The sequence below is a fragment of the Triplophysa rosa genome, linkage group LG22 (genome assembly GCF_024868665.1).
Source record: "Triplophysa rosa linkage group LG22, Trosa_1v2, whole genome shotgun sequence".
Classification (NCBI taxonomy): Eukaryota; Metazoa; Chordata; class Actinopteri; order Cypriniformes; family Nemacheilidae; genus Triplophysa; species Triplophysa rosa.
Window position 1 is genome coordinate 3,308,619 of NC_079911.1, and position 15,370 is coordinate 3,323,988.

The window sequence follows — 15,370 nt, forward strand, 5'->3', positions numbered from 1 at the left end:
TGAGAAAGCCATGAGTTGTTTATGTTTTGACATCTCATGTGCTTTCTCGTGTCTCGTCATTGGCCCCGCCCTCTCGTCTCCTGTATTGCTACCCTTCCGTGTCTCGTTACCCTCACCTGTCCCTCGTTATCTCCCTTTGTTTGTCTTCCCTATTTAATGCCCTCTTGTTTCTTTGTCCTGGGCTCATGTATTGTATATGGTCAACATTCCCTGTCTTGCTGCACTGTGAGCTTCTCGTGTTGTTTCTGCCGTGTTATGCCTGCTAGTTTGTTTATTATTTAGTTCTCGTTTTTGCCCCCTTGAGGGAAGTTGTTTTGTTTATCCTTTTATATATATATATATATATATATACTGTATACTCTTAGTTCTATTTTCCCCATCGTGGGTGTTTTTGTTTCTTTATTTTAAATAAATTCTCTGATAACCCCTTCACCTCTGCCTGCCTGCAATTGGGTTCTTCCACCTCGCCCGCATTCCTGAGAGTTGCAATTTCTAGTACTGCATTATTATTGCATTCTTATAATGGGTTTTTAATATATTTTTTACCTTTCAGCATATATTAAATGTCTTTTTGACTCATTATACCTGTAAAAGAAATCCTGCGTTATGCATGCCTAAATATAAATAATTTTTCACTTATTTTCACTTACTGTTAACTTATAAACGATTATATGAACAAGTTATTAAGATGGATGTGGTTAGGAATTGGTAAAATGTGCCTGAAAAGAATTGGATCGTCAACTTGCCTAATAATTAATTATGCATGCAGTGTAGACATATTCCTATATACATATGTACAAAATCATATGCCACATTAACAGTGCAATCTAATACAAAACTGTCAAGGAAGCCGAAAGCTGATCAATGTAATTTACGATATAATTCCAATAATTAAATATTTGATCACTCTTAAAATGCGTTTCTGTTTGTTCGTAGTAAACAATACATGTGCTTCTAATTAATTTCCCAGCACCTCCATTGGTCTATGATATGAATATTCCCAGAGCGAATAAAGGTTGTACAGCACAGAGAATGAATGAAAGAAACAACCTTTAACAACCTTTCCCGCTTAACACGATGACAGCAAATGAAATGTCAAAAGTAAAAGAGTCAATAGAAAAAAAACATGAAAAAACTAAAGACGGAGACAAGAAAACACAACAAAAATAATTTTTGAAACATTAATCCCATTGTGTGGTCTTGGGCAAGTCAGAAAAATAAACTTTATTCCCTGGGCCTGGACACCATCCATTTTCTGCCTGCGATCAATATTTATGAATCCCCAAGGATTTCTCAGAATAAAGCACATAAACAATCCGCTCTGTAGATGGGCTATGGTTTGCACCGGGCTGAGCAAGCCCAGACTGCTGCAGCTTGAGCAGATAGGTCTCCACTCGAACTGCTACATCCACGTACACCACGACAAGCACATAGCATTGTAAGGAGGAATCCACAATAATGGATTAGCAAGAGATGCTGAAATGGAGTTTGGAAGCTGTCTTACTGTGAGGAAATGTGTATATATTCAGAAAGAACAGACAGAAAATCTGTTTTTTGTAATTGAAGTTAATGACGCAAGAAAGGGTCTCAAAAGTTGTTACAGTGGGATTCCATTACTTTGGCTGATTTTATGCGCTCCAGTATGTTTGTAATGCTCCCTAGGAATAATGCAACACTTCCAATTCTATTCGTGTATACTATATTGAAAATGTTTCACATTAAAGTGTTAACACTTCAAACTAAATTAAACTTTGATAAGATATTTTGTGAACTACATGTTACAGATATAATTACTCAAAATCAAGTTCTTGAAGTATTGATTTAATATTCTAAGATCAATTAAGATTGATTATTTGAAATAAAACCATTAATTTTATTATCATTAATTGTGTTATTTTATATTACTACATTGTTACATAACCAAACGTCTTCATCCTTACATCAGATAATTTCCAGCTTGACAGAATTAATTGACTAATTAACAATTAATTGTTTCTGTTTCCAAAAATGGTATTTGTCTCAATGTTGCTCCTTTTTTGTTTTAGAGAGCACCTATCAGTTGTGCAGGTGCAAACATGGCATGTAATTAATATGTCATAATCAAAATGACTAAGTTTGACACATTATAATCACTGCATGGAGATTAGCCTGTAGCCAGGGGCCATCCATGCGGCCTGTTTTAATATCATTTGCATAATGAAAGCCCAGCGCCAGTAATAGCTTTGCTTTCTCTTATTATCATAATTTCACCCTGGGCAGAGAAGACAGCCACTATGTCTGCTCATTACCTCGGACAAGCTGAGAGACAAAGTCAAGTTCAACTCTGCCACACACCTTCCTCAAACTCACAGCGCTGTGCCGCTCTGATCTCTGATGGAGGAACTTGCACCATCGAAGAACAATGACGACAACCTTAACAAGTCACCTTGATAAATTGGGTTAGCGTGAGTGACATTTCAAATGAAAAGGAATTGATACATGTGGAAGAATTGAAACATTATGAAAAGAACTTTGTGAAAGATGAGGAAAAAATAACCACATATAATATTGGTTGCATACCATGCATACAGTGAGGTCCAAAAGACTGACGCCATGTTGGAGTTTGTTGCTTTAACCCTAACTAAAATAACTAAATCTTTCTGGTTTAGAGTTAAGAAATAATCATCATTCTGTTTTATGTCCATTTTTTGTGACCACAGACACTTAAAATGAAAGCTCAGATATATTTGCTTATACCTTAAAGCACACAACTACTCTTCAAAAACCTTCTCCAATCATGCTGGGAAAACAACAGGTTTTACATAAATGTGTGAATTGTATGTTATTGTTATGCTGATGATCTAAATTGTAATAAAAAATGCTATATTTAATAATTTTCACTATTTGTTTCGATCCTACTGTGTGGTTGTATTTACATGTGTTTGTAATGAAGCCTGATTGTTGCATCATTTTGTTAAAACAATAATGGAAAACCACTTTTTATGAGTCGATTTTGACTAATTTTGGCCCAAATGTTATTAATTTGTGTCCAGATTTACCCATAAGTTCTAAACATCATTCAAACCAAAATCTAAGCCTCAATTCATCAAAGGGGGAAACATAATTTTAGAACAGTAGCTTAAGGACCTACCTCTATAAACAATACAACAGGAAACGTAGCATAACTTTTAAAAGCACACCTTTTGGTCCCTGGAAGCTGGATAGACCACAAACAAGATCCTCATCTGACCTGTCTCAGTTGCCTACTACACATATATACTAAACACTATGAACTGTACTCAGCCATATATGGTATAGATTTCTAAAATATGATCCCAGGTTTTGCTAGTTTTAGCATTTTTTGCCCCATCCCCAACCACATTCAAATTCTGTCTTCATTTACTCTATGGTAGTCTATGGTGTCCAAGAGCTGTTTGATTAAAAGCATTCTTCCAAATATATTTCTCTGTGTTCATCAGAACAAGGAATTTTACACAGATTTGGAACATCTCAAGGGAGAATAAATGATGACAGAATTTTAGGTGAACTCTCTCTTTAAATCAGTTTATTAAGATGAACGTGGGAAAGTGTAACACTCAATATGGCTGCTGTATTAATCTCAAACTCTGCCACTCCCCACAGACCCACCGGTGTGTCCAATATTGCATCACCAAATCTATTAGAAAGAGTCTTATATAATTATAGAAAACAATAAAAAACAATTTCATAGAATGTAAAGATTAAAAAACTACATGAGACATCAAATGTAATAATCAAAAGCTTAATGAGGATGAAAAAATACTGGCTGTACACCTTAGGACGTAAGCTAAATATTATGAGCGTGTAATCTGTTTCAGAAAATTGAGGAATGCCTCAATGTAGTTTGAAACTCTGATTTGTGTCATTTGGTTGAGTTCAGTTCAGCTGAGGCTTGCTATAGGCCTAGTTCAGGACCAAATTGATTTTTTTTTTTAAATAAATTTAAAATCTAATCTACTATGTTAAACAGCAAAATTCTCACAGCAAAAAAAAAAAAAAACATTTTTTAACATGGTAAACTTGACTTGATTGGTGGGTTGTCTTTACTTTTGAATGTGCTAAGTAGGATAATCACTTAAGAAGTGTGTGACAAAAGGAGTGTGCTAACAAAAAGATGAAAAAAGGAGAGATGTTGAATTGTTGAAACTAATCGAATGTTAGATAGACTTCATTCATGAAATCTAATCTAACACCTGAGTCTTTTTAGAGTGAATGTGCTTGTGTGATGTGAAGTAGTGGGCTGTACCTCATTTTTCAACAGAGGAAAGATTCTTTCAGTATTTTTAAAAACAGAACATAGCTGATTAATAAAAGCAACTATTGCACTAGACTATTACTGCAGATATTGTTAAAGAAAAATAATTAGGAAAACAATAAAACCGGTCTGAAGAGGTTTGAAGATTCTTTCTTTTTATGACTCATATTTGTACTGTTTCACTGCATTTAAAAACAGCAGAAATATGACCAGAAATGAAATTAATGTGCCATTTAGTCTCTACATCGCATTGATTCCTGACGAAAATAAACTCAACAAACGTTGCTCTTTAAAAGAAGGATCGTGTTTTGCACTGACGAGACTTGGATGATACCTTGGACTAATGTAATTCATCGTAACCATACTGTTCCTACATCTATGAAGTCATAAAGCACTGATCCAGGCAAAAGAGCGGAGAGCCAGGCAGAGTGGGACAGGGTGGGCACCCAAAGCCAACAGTATTGACAAAGGCATGCATTTGCTAAAATGATGATGAATATTTTATGTGGACAAGGGTTTCAGAGCTCCTTGAGCGGATGTAAATAAGTCAAGAGCATATGATATTTACCCCAGGATAAAACATTGATGAGCGCTCTGGCTATTTAAAAGGGCTAAACATGACATGGTGTTTACACTAGGGTCAGACAGGAGGGTCAGCCAAAGGCGTAGGCTTCCAGCTTTAAAGAGATGGATAACGTTACAGGGCAAAAAGGCACACGTCGCCCCAGAAGTAGTGGCAGCCGTCAGGCTAATATACCTCTCCTTAGCTGCCTTTAAAGGGACAGTTCAAACCAAAACAAAAATTCCTGCTTTAATTTCGTTCCAAACCCATACAAATGACTTTTTGGAACACCAACGGAGCTAATTCAATATCTGTTTATGACGCACTAAATGCCACCAAAGAGTGTCAGAAATGATTGTGAGTGTCAGGTAGCCTATTATGAAATGACAGAATACTTTTTGGGGGGGGTCAAAAAACGTTTCTATGTCACAGTGTAGGCCTATTTACACAGTGAAGTTTCAAACTTAAGATTGAAGACATGAACAAAGAACCAAACAAGTATGAGCAATAATAATACTACTAATAATAAAACCGACTTGAGCTTTATTATGCAATTTTACAAAAACATTAGAAAAAAACAAGGTATCACCAAGGTATTAAGTTATCCTAATTTCCTGATAATGTACAGTATTCACACCCCATGTGTTTATTATCATTGTGTAGTCATCATTAGAGCTTTGTGTTTACTTAGTTCAGAGTATTCACAAAGCACATTCATTAATGATCATTTAATCACTCACTTAATGTTAAGCAGAGACAAATCCAATGCTGTCTGTCATTTTGATCATACGCAAGTTTAGAAAGTTCATTTTTGACGGGCCTTTGTGCAGTTTTATTTAGTTAACTGACAAGGCAAAAAATACAAATAAAAACACAGCGGAAAGGCCATGATCTGACAGAAGGACTAACTGGATTAAACTAGAATTAAAGGGACAGTTTACCCAAAAGTAACCATTCTAATATCATTTACAAACTTGCTGATTTAAATTCATATGATTAACTAAAAACTTCTGGGCCCCATTGATTTCATTTTATCAACTAAACACCTAAAATTATTCTTAAAGGGATACTTCACCCACAAAAAAAATCTGCCATCATTTACTCACCTTCGAGTTGTTCCAAATCTGTATAAATTTCTTTGTTCTGATGAACACGGAGAAAGATATTTGGAAAATGCTTGTAACCAAACAGTTCTTGGACCCCATTGACTACCATAGTAGGAAAAAATACTTTTGAAGAATGTAGGAAAGCAAATAGTTCTGGGGCACTTTTGACTTCCATTGTAATTTTTCCTACTATGGTAGTCAGTGGGGTCCAAGAACTGTTTGGTTACAAGCATTCGTCCAAATATCTTTCTCTGTATTCAACCAAACAAAGAATTGTATACAGGTTTGGAACAACCAGAGAGTGAGTAATTCATGACAGAATTTTCATTTTTGGATGAACTATCGCTTTAAGCTATCTTTTTGTGTCTGGACTGACATTAGGGTAAATTCATTTTGGAAAACTGTCCCTTTAATGATGTTGTCTTAAAAGACTACCAGAATGATAATCTTGTCAGCCACACATCTGGTCTATATGGGCCCTGTTGTTTAACTACCTTCGACTCGTGCCTATTCAGCATATTTAAGTCAGCGAGAGCTTTTTTAATGTAAGGTGAATAGAGAAGCGTAAATACTTTGGTAGTGGTCAGAACTGCTGCATTATGTATTTTGCGGGAACTAAACAAATGCACTGTGGTCAGGCCACAGAGTAGCTCGAGCACTTCACTCTGAACGGACGCATTACCCATTCACCACAGTGAGACTGCCTGTTTGTGTGCATTAGGTCTTCAGCAGTCACATTTATATGATACTAGATGAAGTGGTTGCCATGGAGTGTATAGCAAAAGCTTGTGGGAGCGCATAAATATCCCCTGCGTGCAAAAACTCCATCCCCCTGCTGCCCCCCTTGAACAACAAAAAGTCAAAGTACAGACAAGCAAAAGAAAAAAGAATATAGTCATAAAAAAGCTCCAAAATGATGTCAGTGCCACATTGTCTTGATCAACAGATGACTGATCATATTGACCGCCGCCCATCCTTCACGAGCCCATTGTTTGATGACAGAACGGCGAGCTGCTCCTGTGCATCTATTTCCCACAAGCCCCTTTCAACCCCCGCCCTTCAACCACTCTCCTCTCCTCCCCCGGGGCAGATGCATCAATAACGCCCGCGCCAGGCCGGTCGAGGGGAGAAAGCAGGGCCGCTGTGAGGCCCTGAGGCCTCTGCCACGCACCCCCAACATTACAGCCCTCCCATCCGTCATCAACTCGACCCTGCCTGGGGTCAACACCACCCTCTGACCAGCCAAAGGATGGGACCGTCCAGGGGTCTGGCTACTGGTTCATATCACTAATACATCATACATCATAAAATATGTGAGACTTGTTGTACTCTGTGTGTCCATATGATGCATGTCAGATATGGGGCAAATGATACAGTGGTAGAGCAGCTGGACTATAAAAAGGAAAAATAAAATGTGTTTGAAATTTTGTGGCAGAAATCGTTCTTTGTCTAAACAAGGTTGGGAGGAGTGTTTACAGATGTACAGTTACATTTGCAGTTGTTTGGATAAAAACACATCTAACCATTAAAGAGACATTTATTAAAAATATTCAAATGCAAAGACATGATAATGCCCTGTGCACTGTAACCAAAAAGTCTAGGATCAAGCGAGCATGAAGTAGTCGAAATCTTCCTCTGCAAGAAAGTTGAGAGTAATCAATATGTTTCTATTTGGTTTGTTTATGCTGTCCCAAAATTAGCCAACCAGTAGGCTGTCACATTTAATCAAGATCAATATCACAGAAGATTAGCTTAACAAAATGAGACTAGTCACTTATCTTGTACACACAAGATAAAAGTTTGTGTACTGAGGACGTGTAGCACAATCCTATCCATGCCTTACCACGTGTGAACACTACACCAATCAACACATTCCTGCATGAACAATGTTTGCAAGTTACGACAGCGAATGCACTCTTAAGTGAATGCGCTTTAAGCCTTAATGAACTTGAACAAAAGCCTCAAAAGCAATTCTATTAGTATGTATTATGGCTACCTTCTCAAAGAAAATTGACTGAGCTGCAGTTTGTTCCATATGCAGTCAAGTGTATATTCTTTATAACAAATACAATGAAATTGATTAGTCGAATATATAAGAGTGTACTCAAGACAAAAGTGACAGGATGGGCGCTATGTCATTAGCACAACTGTTGTTCAAAACAGATAATAAGATTTCTGTACAAAAGGGCCATTTCCAAAGATGGTGCATGTGGCGAGAGGTACGCCTACAGCTGCCTTGTCCATAACTGCTCCGAGTGTAATGGGACCTCCTTCAACACCTGAGGCTGCCACACATTTCCGAGGCCTCTGTTCCTGCCACAAAACCTCTTACCACACTCACACAAGCTTTTCTTTCATCTTTATGAAATCATTCCTTTCCATCCTTTCTCGCTATTTGGAGGGGGATTGTCTCCTCCACGGCGGCAGGAGACAGCAGAACACAGAATTAAACAAACAAACACAAAGCTCTGTGAAGCAATGCTTAATAGGGTCATACATGGCTCCCGTTTCATCTTCTCAAAAGCTGTTCAAAAATGATCAACACTCTGCATCTGTGTCCCAGGGCCCTTGTATCAGTCGCCACTTCATGAGGGAACTTATTTTATGTTCTGACACACTTTTTAATTAGATTGTCCAGCGCATGATCGTTTCCAACAGCCCTAGCAAGGTCAGGATCCTGAGCTGTGCTCTACATTGAAGTTCTACGTAACAGTCTGTCCTATGAATTAAGATGGTGAAGAACTCTTGAATGCCATTATGAGGAAAACTGTGACTGTTCGGGAATGGACACACCAAACTGATCCCAAAGAAATAGGAAACCCAACTGCGGCGTTGCTTTGCTTTGGATTGCCTTGCATCGTCAGCGTCGGTGGATAAAAGTTGCACTTGAACACATCGGACTGAGTACAGCCGACAGCCAACACTCTGCGCTTGCGTGAGCAAACATAACTCTCCCGTACCAGAAGGTGGCAGTACTCTGTAGAACTGTGGAAATTCAAAGCATAACTGACAGATTTGTGTCACTATTTTCAATCATGTCTGATAAGTTGCAGATGGGATGCTGTTGTCAGCCCTAGGTCTTCTTGTGGATAATAAAAAAAAGAAATGAAGAGTGGATTTTGCAGTGACAGACACAAGTGGCATCATTGGTTGCATTCACCGGTTCAGTTTTTTTCTCGTACATTGATTCGCTAGGCTAAACAGCGAGCTCCGCAACTGATTTACGACAACTTACGACAACCAACTATAACCAATGGTGCAGTACACACACACACAAAACTAAAGCCGACCAACACTCAAACACCACCTAACATTGCCAGATGGCCGACCAGCAGCTAGCACACGTACATCTGTAGGACGTCTGCTAAAGATCTGGGCCCGTATTCTTAAAGCTTCTAAGAATCCTCTTAGAAAGCTCTTAATTTAGCTTAAAACGTAGGAGTCTTAGTTTAAAAGTGATTCAAGAACAATCTGAGAGCAACTCTGAGCAAGGAAAACACAAAAACTTTTATCTTAGTGAGGAGGCGGGGCTGACCCCGTTGCTATGTCTTTTGAAGACTGTGATTGGTTTGTTGGCCATGTGGTTAATGTCAACATATTTGATAGAAAATGAACAGTGACACAATAAGTTTCTGTAAGTGCTGTAATTGTTTGTGTGATCACTATAGAAGGTTGTGACAGAACCAAATCATATCTGCTGCATAGCTGCATTTCTCCACTTGCTAAATATGTTAATGTAGTGATTTCTTCTATTTCTGGCGCTATATGGCATTTTCTGCGCTGTCTTGGAGATGTTAGCGTGTCTCTAATAGGATCGGTCACAAACATGAACCCTGCACGATCTAATGTGTTGTGTCTTATTAACTCACTGTCATTCAAATTAATTTAATTTTATAGTGCTTTTACAATTTGCATTGCATCAAAGCAGCTATACAAGGACACCAAAACCAAGATCAACAAAAGTAAAACACACACAAAAACAATAAAAAAATTCTGATAAACCTTAAAAGTAATATGGAAATTGTCATGCATTGCAACACATATCTTCTTACTTATTTTTCGTGTTTCATCAATTTTCTCTGCTGCAAAAGAAACTCTTAAGTCTCTTAAAAGTCCTCCTCGCAACTCCTAAAATTTTGGACCTTAAGATCTCTTTAAAGGGTTAAGATGCTTTATGAATTACTTTTTTCTTTACTAGGATCTTTTCTGTCATTTTAAGGGGAAACGCCCACATTTCTAAGAATTTTCTTAGAATTTTGTCACTAGGAGCAACTCTTTGCTCTAAGATTTTTCATGAATACGGGCCCTGGAAAACATCTGCTTTGTAAAAACATCTTCTAAACATCTTAGAAAGAGCAGTTTTACATCCATTCTAAATCATAAACATATTATAGACATCTTGTCTTATAGTCTATATGACGTCTGACAGCAGATGTCTCTGAGACGTATTGCAGATGAGCAAATTATGTCTTGCAAATGTAAATGCAGACATCCAATAGACGTCTGCCAAATGTTTGTGTGCTATCAGGGTGGTGTGTCTCAGACTTTTTAGTGACTGACACTGGTTACTTGTGTTTTGTTGTGAGCTATTGCTACTTGGATCTATATAAAAAATGTATTTAGATGGATTAGATGTGTCAAAAATTTTCATCAAACATCTTTCTATACTGTTTTGGTAAATATGGAGCATACAAAACACAAATCGACTGTGATTACCCCACAGAACATCTGACCATTACATTGCTAATTGACTTCACACTAAACGTTGACCTTGAAATGTCCAAAAGCAAAATCAGGCCTAATGACTGAGTCTGACTTTTACAGTCACAGATGTTTTTTGTAAGGGAGGAGGTGCTTTGGTATATTTAAGGATTAGCAACTCCCCCTTCCCCTAACTGAGTTCTTTAGTTATTAATTTTACTGTTAAATACTCAAAGAAAAGCATTTTTAAGCAGCTCTCATTAATACGCCTCTCCTCCACGCAGCCCAGCTAGGTGAGAACTGTCTCTGTGGCTAATTATTACCTTCATATGCAAATGCTGTTAGTCATGCTTAAAGTGTACTTTTTCTTATTTATTTAATTAAAACAATCATCTATGAACTTTAAATTAGTCTGGTGTAAAATAATCTCTTTTTATCGTTTAATAATTAGCAGGCAGTAAAGCGACTGTATTAATTGCATTTAGGCTTCCGCCCCAGGAGATGCACAGGGAGGAACGAATTTCTGCTGCCTGAAATAGTAAATTCCCATGAACTGAGGAGCTAGCAAGGAAAAAGGAGAGGGAAAGAGGGTGAGAGATGAAGGAAAAGAGAAAAAAAACAAGAGAATAAACTCTTTTTCAGCGCTTATTCTTTAAATTACCCCTGGGAATCAGAGACAACCCTTAATTAGCCTAGTGCCATGGTAAAATTGATTGAAATGCAGAACATCAATTATTAAGCGTAACAGTTTTTTTATACATCCTCCCCCCCCGCATCTCTTTGGGTGAGAGTGGGTATGGCAGATCTTTGGGTTTAACCTCTGAAAACGGACTGCGTATGAGGATGCGAGTTCAGTTCTTCACAATCTCTCCCTATCTGACATGTGAACCAGGACTGTGCAAAATTCTGAATTTCTGAATTTAATTCAATTAAATGAATGAATTTGAATTGACTCCACCCTACTGGATGTTGAATTGAATTTGAAATACAGGAAGTGGAATTGAATTCATTGCAATTCAGAGAAACTCATTCTTATCACATCAGTGAGAATGTGATATTTTTAACATATATTTTTCTTCCTAATGGAAGTACAGACACTAACATTAAGCATACATTACCTTAATGTTGAATAATTAGCAATATCTTCATTTCAAAGTAATCAAATGAAACAATGTTTTGGTAAATGCAATTATTATTTATTAAAGTACTTTACAGGGTAACATTGTTGCATCTAATGGTCAACAGTTCCTCAAATGTTTTGTCATTGAGGCAGCATCGTTCTGGTCTGAATATCTTGCCTGCAACACTAAATATCCTCTCAACAGGTGCAGAGGAAGCAGGTATGGCCAGATGTTTACATGCAAGTACAGCTAGGTTTGTGAAACTGTTTTGGTTTTCTTTCCAGAACAATAAAGGATCGGCATCTGGGAAATGAAGTGCTTGAAATTCCACAATTTGAAAGTTATTACAATTTTAATGATCTGTTTTATATAGTATGTTTTTAATGTTAATTTGTGGTAAAAAAAAAAAGACCTATTTACTATAATAAAGTATTGTGTACATAAAGTCCATACAATAATATCTGTATGAAATTCATGCTGTAAGCATATGTAATATGTACTGTAAAGCTTCATTGTTAAATACACCTTAATTATGTATCATGAATTTCTTTGAATTTTATGGAATTCCAATTCTTCCTACAATTTGAATTTGAATTGCAATTCAGCTTCCTGTTTGCAATCTCAATTCAAATTCTAATTCAAATTCAAGAATTGAATTGGAATTTTGGGGTCAATCTCAATTGAATTCTGAATTTTGGACAAACCTGATGTGAACGCTAGGTACATTCATCCAGAAAAGTGTCATGAACCATGTCTCCCTTGCTCTGCTTAGACATCTACATAGTCAGTGAAGAAACTGCTATGTGTAGCTGTTTTCTTATGCACATTTATTTGTGCACTTTGACAGACAGAAAAGTACAGATGTATGAAATAACAAGGATTAGGGAACAAGGGTATGTATTAGGCCCTTGTCCATACTGGAAGTTTCTTGTTCAGCCTTGTGAAATGTGCATTATGAAATGGGAGATATTAGCAAAACATTTGCTTTAAAACATCCGTCTGAGGCCTAGCCTTAAAGTTTTTCTTCCTTCATTTAAAAAAAATCTCAGTCCACATGAAAACGCAAAAACGCACGTGCCAAACAAACGGGTGCCGCTATAATTCTAAAGCTGCGTTCACACCTCCAGCGACTGTGCCGTTATGTGTCGCCAGTCTCTCACTACGAGGACGTTAGAAGGCGTTCCTAGCTTTGGTTGTCCTAGAAACATTTATAAACAAACCCTGCAGTAACAGACGAGAAACGGCTGACGTGAGCTCCGCTGCTTTACTCCTATGGTAGTCGCTCCCAAAAGTCACTCATCATTTGCATAAAGTTAAGCAAATCTCAACTTTGTGAGTCACTAGACACGCCCACTTCCTTTCACCAATGGTCACTGTCACTCGTGTCGCTGGGTGTCGTTAGGCTACCATTGAAATGAATGACATCGCCTTGCTTTGTCACTGGGTGTCCCTGGTGGTCTTAATGGGGCTTAACTGTAAAGCCATGTTAGCCAATCAGATGCCTGAAAAAAGGTTGCTACCAGTTCCAGTAGGCTCCAAATCTCCAGTTTCACTGGCTACACAATAGCGCTAAACCGGAGCTGAAAATCTTCACCCTGGCAGAAGTTTTCAAAAATGTTCAGTTTCAGTCACCTGAAACTGCGTTTGCGTGTGGACAAATGGCTAAACGGCATAGAAACGTTTTATAAATACCCATGTTCGTGAGGACAGGGCCTGAGACCTCTGGTTCATGCACCACAGATGACACTTTCAGTTAAAGGATCGCATTCAGGTGAAGATAAGGTTAGGTAATTAAAAACCAAACTGCTGTTGGTAAGGTGGGCTTATTTGCAGCCACTCAAATGCCAGTCTAACAAGTCCAGCTGTTTTAGAAGCATACTGGGGCGTAAGCAGCTCCAAGTGTTTATGTGATTACCAAATTGCCAAAACAGTGTGTTAGTTAAAGCCATCTCACTGCAAACAGAAGAGCTCATTACTGAAAGGGTATTTATCTGTTAAAGCAGCAATAATCTGTATAATTGCTTTAATTATCCTGCCAATAAGAGCAACACAAATTTACAGCTCACACATTGGCTGTTAGCTCATACCGGTTATTTGCCCTAGAACTGCTGCCAGCTGCTGGTAATTATGTGCATAACAGTTATTCTGTACCAGACTCAAACGTGATTTTTATGTGGTAAAATTGTCTTTCATTTATGTTAATTTTCGGTCTGTTGATGCTACTGCCTCTCAAACAGAAGAACAGAAGATTTTTGCCTGTCTGAAAATACTTCAAGGACTATCATACAAAATTGCCTATGAACTTATTACAGTTACAACCCCCCCCCAAAGCAACTTTGGATTTTTGCTTTGTGCAAGGCCACAGTGATTACAGAAAATGATTCATTCTTTGTATTTTGCAAGGATCAAACCAGTAACCGTCCAGTTGTTTGCCTCAACCATCTCTGCCATTTGAGGTCTCTGAAGGGTCACCTACCTGACCCCCTAATGTCCTGCATATGCTGGCAATTGTCAGTGCTTACCATGGCTGGAAAACCTCACGTGAGCCTAATTAATTTTTCGCAGGGCCTTTGTGCTCCAGTTACCACTGCAGACCTTTGCCAAAGTATCAGGAAAAGGACTTCAGAAGACATCCAACACTTCACACTGGACAAGTCAGAGGGCAGTACACAATAGAATCCATAAAGCCCATTGTAAAGGAGTCAGGTTCAAGTATAGGTTAGGACAATGTTTTAATTAGTTGCCCATAACTTATACATGATCGCTCTTTTCCTATGGCCAAAAATCAACAAAAGAGCGATTCAAGCAGAATAGCACAAAATGGGTGAGTCATTGTGTGGGTTTATAAGGTATAATACACAAAGAAATTAGTTAGTTAACCAGTCAGGTTGAAAAAAAAGACGTAGGGAAGCTACACATGGTGAGCTCAGAATGGAACAGTTTCATACAGTACTTACATTACGGCCTTTTGAACGTAAAAGTTTGACCCCGGGTACCAACATTCTAGAATCCAAACAGATTGACAGCCTCCCGCGATTGAACGGCCATTGAAATAAAGCAATATGCAAACCAAACGGGCCTATTTAGAATGCATTTCCAGTAAGTCAGTTTGTAAGTAAATACAAATTTTTGGGAAATGTTTTTCTGGAGCGCATTAACAAGCCATCAGGGATTACGCAGTGAAATGCTGCCAAACCAGATGTAACTTCAAGACTAAATGCTGCATAAATTATGAACTATTACAGTGTAACTTGGAGAAACCACTTAGTGCCCATCCTGACCACAGAGATGAGTTTTAATGCGAGAGAAATGATTAACGAACGCTGCGATATATCTCTGAGCTTTTAGCAACCCGTTTGCTCTGTGTGGTTTTCCCTAAAATCAAATTGATCAAGACCCCTTAAGACCTAAACAAACAGTCATGAGACCCTGGCTTAAAAGGAGGTTGGCTAAATCCCTTTGTAATAAACAGACTAATAACATAAAAAACAATATAAGACTGATATGATAACATGGTATAACATAACAAATGTTTATATATTTATTTATTTACATTTCATTGCATGCAGCTTAAAGTGCTGCTCTCTTTCTCTTATTCTCTCTCTTA